Below are 6,461 nucleotides of genomic sequence, written 5' to 3'. Positions count from 1 at the left end.
AAATGTTACAGTGGAAATCCATCCCAGAGACTTTGTTGGGCTTTGTCGGCTTTGTCATCTTCCTCTAATCCAAATATCCAAAGGTTTGTTTCTTGTTACCGTGGTAACCATATCATATAATACGCACACAGTCTTATGGACTTTTCGAGTTTTCCTTCTCTATGTATTGCATACATACACAGGTTGGGAAAACCACTGAAGAGAAAGCCGATAGAATTGTGTTATGGGCGTGTCTGTGTGCCTGAGATAAGTTCAATTTTATCTTATATAATTACTAGCCGATGTGTACCCGGTGTTGCTGGGAGTTATCCTAAGGAGGTAGACATATATCATCACTTACTTTTCTGTAGGCCTTTTTAAGATATATATTTCCATAGTATTTTTCCATATTATTTTGATGTATATAAGGTTTAGCCAGCGTTCACAATGTAAGTAAGCACCCAAAAAATAAATGTCTACTTGATTTTTCTAATTTCTATAAAAATTGACTTTTCTCTACTTAAACTGGTTCAAAAGTTATTTCTTATCCAGAAATCCATTTTGATGTATATAAGGTTTAGCAAGCGTTCACAATGTAAGCACCCAAAAAATAAATGTCTACTTGATTTTTCTAATTTCTATAAAAATTGACTTTTCTCTACTTAAACTGGTTCAAAAGTTATTTCTTATCCAGAAAAGTTTCTGTTAAGCAATTTGAGGCTTCCAGCGGAGTTCCACAGGGTTCTCACTTGGGACCTATATTATATTTAATATTTATCAACAATATTGTAAAAATATTTGAGGAGTAAATACACTATACTTGACGATGACCTCAAGATTTGCAAAACGATTACCTCCATCAATGACTTTAATATTCTTCAATTTAAATTTGATTGCTTACAAGAGTGGTGTAATTATAATGAAATCTTTTTAAATGTGTCAATTTATTTCATTCTCTAGAAATAAAATTCCTATTATGTCATTATAGCATCAACAATATTCCTCTTAAAAAGATGTCCCATATCAGAGATCTAGGTATCTTATGTGATGAAAATTAACGATAGTTAATAGCTTAGTGGATGCACCCGACTTAACTAAACTAATGACGTTCCGAGTAACAAATCGTAAGACGAGACTTCCTGAGTTGTTCTTTGTTCATTCTTCTAAAACCAACTATTTTATTAATTTCCCAGTCCAAAGGCTACATAGGCTTGTAAATAAATTCAGTTCGGTTGATATTTTCATTTATTCCATACTCAAATTTAAATCATAAATTTCTAACATTTTGTTAAGCTAACATTATTATATTACTAGCTGTCCTCCGTAGTAGCTCAGTCTATCTGTGCAGATAGAGAAAAAATAGTGCGTGTTGCTTTTACGTACAACAGACGGCGCTTTTAAAAAACAAAACATGTTTATCAAACAGATTGCGCTGTTTTTTTTTTTTAAACCTGTATATTTTTTTTAAAACCTATATATAAATAAAAATGTTAATGTTTGTTCAAAATGTTAAATCTCCAAAAGTTGTTCAATGATTGCTTTGAAATTTTGACATAAACTTTGCATTCGAATATGTGCGTTTTTATGTACCTATATTATACAGATTTCACCTGTGACAGGTTATTGTAACACGCGCTATTGTTTCTCTATCTGCGCAGATAGACTGAACCACTATGGAGTACAGCTAGTAATATAATAATGTTAGCTCAACAAAATGTTAGAAATTTATGATTTAAATTTTAGTATGGAAAAAATGAAAAATAGATATAATCTGTAACATAATTTTTTATGTAAATATTTAACTTTTAATTTAGTTTTCTTTCATGTTGATTTTTTTTTTTTTTTTTCACTTCTATCTATTTTCCTCTTCAGTGGGGAAAACGCTTCAGGGAAATAAATCAATATTGAAAGTTGATTGCATGCAGAAGGTACGTAACGGGTTTTTTACAGATAGAAAATATTGATTTTTCTCAAGTGCTTTAAGTACTACCCGTATGGCAATGTATTTTTATGCTCCTACGTAATTAGGATTTAGATAAGGAATATGAGGATGTTTTTTATATCTTTTAAACCTTTTCACCACATTCCTAATAATATTGAGTTGATGCAGAACTTTGTAACATTATCATTAATTGAAAATAATTTAACCTTTACATACCTGAAGGTAAAAATCACGTTTCACCCAACAGAACTCACTAGGATTCCCCATACACAGCGGAGTGATTGTTTCTCTTAATATTCCTTCTGCCCTTTCCAGCAAAACTCGCATTACTACCTACCATTATATACTACCGCCCATCTTCATCCAGCAATCAATTATTAACCCTTGGAAAGCCGGGGGTATAATTTTCGTCATAACTTACTTTTTTTTTTGCAAAATTACGTTTTTTATAAATTGTACTTCATCACGAGATAATGTGTTTAAATATTTTTTAAATTTTATATCGTCAGGATAGCTACTTGTATTAAGAGAAACGTTTTTTTTTCTCTCTAATATAATAAAAATACAATTGAACTTGCTTATAACGATCACGGCAATAGCGAATGGCTATAAAGAGCAATTACATAACGATATTTTAGTTCCGGCTTAAATTCATATATGTAATTGTTGGCTGTTATAACGAGGTCGATTGGCTGATATACCGTGCAAATAATTTTGTCAACACAATTTCTGAATACATGAAAGTTGGGTCTGAAAAAAATACGAATAGTTGGGAATTATTCTCGAAGTAAGTAATAATTAATAAAACGGGGCGGCATAGCTGCCCGGCGCTGGTGGCTGGTAGGAATTTCCAATTCCTTTGTGACGGATTCATATATTTATGGCACCACCTGTGTAAGATACTTAGACCTTTTTATGTCTTCTTTTGTATTACAACTCATTGTTTTAAAGACCAATAAATGTCTTTATGAAGGTACCTAGTTACGAGTACTTACACATCCCTGCAGGGGGTAAATTTACGACACTGATGCACAACTTTTTCAGCAGAGGGGCCACTTTGCCTATTTTTCAACAGCCCACAACCTTCAAGTGGATTTTTGTTTTCATAGAGAGGGAGGGGGACAGCGTAATTCAAGATTAAAGGTTTCTGTTGATTTTTTTTTTAACCCTTGGGACCTTCTAAGACCCAAACAGTCCCAAATGCCGTGTGCGCGCGCGCGCATTATACTCTCCTAAGACCATATTTGTCCCAGAACGACCGCACATTATTAAAATGCATATATCTCTCTCCCTCTCATCTGAAAATTAATTATTTCTTTTATGTCAGAAAGAGAACGAAATAGTGCTTGTTATTGTCTTTGAAAAAATGGAAGCTTATAGAAGGTTCGATCCGTGCAAATCAACAACGTCTCAAGGGTTAAATTTCGTGTTATGCAAACTGGTTCTTGATATTTAGTTCCATTTAGGGACATGCAGTTTAAATTAACCAAAAGTCTATAAAAATATATTCTCAAGAATACCACAAATATTTGGATTTGTCTCTGTAAGTGGGCCGCGGATTGTGCATCACTGGTTTGTGACAAGTAACATTTTACAGCCGAAAAGCATAACAATCCCGCTAGCTAGTTATTTATGACAAGTGAGATTTTACAAGCAGTACGATAAGCACAAGGTAGTGACAATAAGAAAATTTCGTGATATATTTGTTGGAAGCCTCGAACCAGGTGATGATAGTTACAATGCGTTGATTGTTTTGAGGGGGAAATTGAGAAGCATTAAAGCGAAATCTTTAAAACAATCATTGATTATAAATTTTGTTAATAAAAGTGAATTTTTCTAATATATGCTTTTTTAATAAGTATGTAATACTCTACTCGTATTTTGAAAATGTACTGCACATTTACAATATATTGATAGTAGAGGCATTTACGTAGGTACACTGGACTTTTGAAAACCGATTTGGATGTAACTATTAGCGGCAATAAGGAATAAATTTAGCGGTCCCTTTGTGCTCGTTATAATCAAGTTTGACTGTATATATGTAATATAATGATGAGGACAAATGAATATATTCTTGAGTTTTATTTTATTTTCCAGCTAAGTAAGGGTTCTTCACATGAGGATTTCCTGTAAATTGATTCAGTACTATGACTTTTGAAATTCGGTACTATGGCATTTGAGATGGAATTTTGCAACTTGCTTTTTCACAGATAAAATAAAGATATTTACAAGTGAGGAAATAAAAAAATAGAATAATATTTTAATACATTATTTCCTTGCCAAGCGAATAAAATACATTTTGATATGCTAGGATCATTTATTAAGGCTCAAAATACCATAAAATAGAGGCTATTTGATGAATTTTTTGGAAGGTTTTTTGGCACACTAGGGGTAAAAGAGAACTCATTTTATTGTAGCCCTTTCGAGTAAAATGCACCTTTTACGACCGCACTTGCAGTTTGGCTGGGTGGATTTTTACGAGGCGGAAGTGATTGGGATCCAGGGGGGAGGGATGATTAATTTCTAGATTACTGAATCATTTTTCTAGGATTACCTAAATTATAGAGTATGTGATGTAAACAACAACTTCGATATTGCGCAACACTCTCATTTGGGGATGTGTTAAATAAAAAATATATAATTATAATCGATAATTATCTTATCCTGCGTTGTGTAGGATTGACTCTCAATACTGTTAGATCTGAATAGCCAGGTTCTCCCCGACGTTCCTCTTCCTCACCTCCTTCCCGTCCCCACTCCAGTCAGTCTCACAACATACCACTGACTGTAGTACATATTCACAATAAAAAGAAAAGATGTTTTATTTTTATATATTAGATTTATTTGCATAGGCGTAGTAAAACTGTGTAATTTATAAAGATTTAAAAAGTAAAAGAACGTCAGTACTTGCAAATGTGCAGAGAAACATTATATTATTAAATATACATATTACCTTCTTTCCTCTTTGTTAAAACACTACCCCATCGGGAATATAACATTTTTAAATACAATATTAATTAGACTGGAAATTATGAAAAATGCCTAAATAATTAAATCCAACAAAACCTTTGGCTATTGATTTCAAAAGGACGGATAATAAATTAATATTTTTTTTACCTCGAATTATGTATTCATTTTAGGAACTTTGAATGAGCATAAATTAATATGCTAAAAATTAATGTGTTTTAAATTATCAACCAGATATAATTATCGACTGAGATTCAATTTTATTGGTCTATTTATTTAGTGCTGTATTGATAATACTATAAACCTACCTATATTTAATATCCGTGTGAAAATAATAATGTAGCAAAAAAAAATAAAGACGAGATTTATTGATTTCACGGTGAGAATATTCAAATTAATTAATATGTGGATATTTTGTTAATTTGGGTCGATGGATATCAATATTCAGTAAGTCCATTAAATGACAAACTGAGAAAAACAATATAATCTATTATTTGAAATTTGCCCTCCGTTGCACTTTAATTTGATATAAAAACACGATAAAACACGCCAGGAGACACTCTGTGCACCTCTCAACGGCTCTCGGGATAATGGTGGCCATGCATGACAATTCTTGTCTCTGATTGACCGAAAAGGACTTTCTTGAATATGATCCACATCACCATAAGGACTTAACGTTGTTTGAAAAAAATTTCAAACATTTTCAAAATTATTTCTTACAAAATAAAAGATATTTGAGGGTTTGAAAAATATCACTCTATGCAGAATTTAATTCTGTATAAATCAATTTTTTTAGTTTATGGACTTTACCGTGTTTGATATACATCGACACATTTCTAATCAATGAAAACATAAACCGATAGAAGTGCATTATGGGCGTATCTGATGTATGCCAAATAAAAAGTCTAATTTCCCTGACTTCAGGTGAAATTGATCAAACATTTAAAAATATATATGTATCAATTTCCTTGGCCTGTTTGGGGGCATAGAGTTGAAAAGTCTTATATAAATTACCATCAGTTTCATTTCAAATCGGTAAAGATGACACTTCCAGGGATTATTTTTTCAGTGATTCTATTCATTTATATATTGCACCAATTAAACTCAAAAACCCCAACCTCAAATTACCTTTGGTAAACTAACAATCTTCATACTTTTGTAGGAAACTAAGCTACGTCAAGATCTGCATTGGAGTACAAACATTCCGATAAAGAAGACATTCGTAGATCACAGCATATAAATAAGATTTACAGCAAAGAACCTTAAAAACTATAACATACTAAAAATAATCATTATTAACATAAGTCTTTGATAAAATATTTACACATCACCATAAAGCACTAGAAAATCCAAATGAAAATAATATAATATACATTATGTATATTATTTTTAATATTCGGAATACCAAAATAGCCAAGTGTTAAAAAAAGATAATAAAAAAATAATATTGTCACCTTTTGGGCAAAAGTCAACCAACCAAATCACACATTTTAGAGATAATGCAAATTTAAAAGCTAATAAATAATATAATATATGTTATGTTTTAAAATAAGGTTTTGAATTTTATGTAATG

This window comes from Hesperophylax consimilis, chromosome 22 (genome assembly GCF_061612785.1).
Source record: "Hesperophylax consimilis isolate HC1 chromosome 22, BYU_Hcon_1.0, whole genome shotgun sequence".
Classification (NCBI taxonomy): Eukaryota; Metazoa; Arthropoda; class Insecta; order Trichoptera; family Limnephilidae; genus Hesperophylax; species Hesperophylax consimilis.
Note: the sequence above shows the minus strand (reverse complement) of the source record.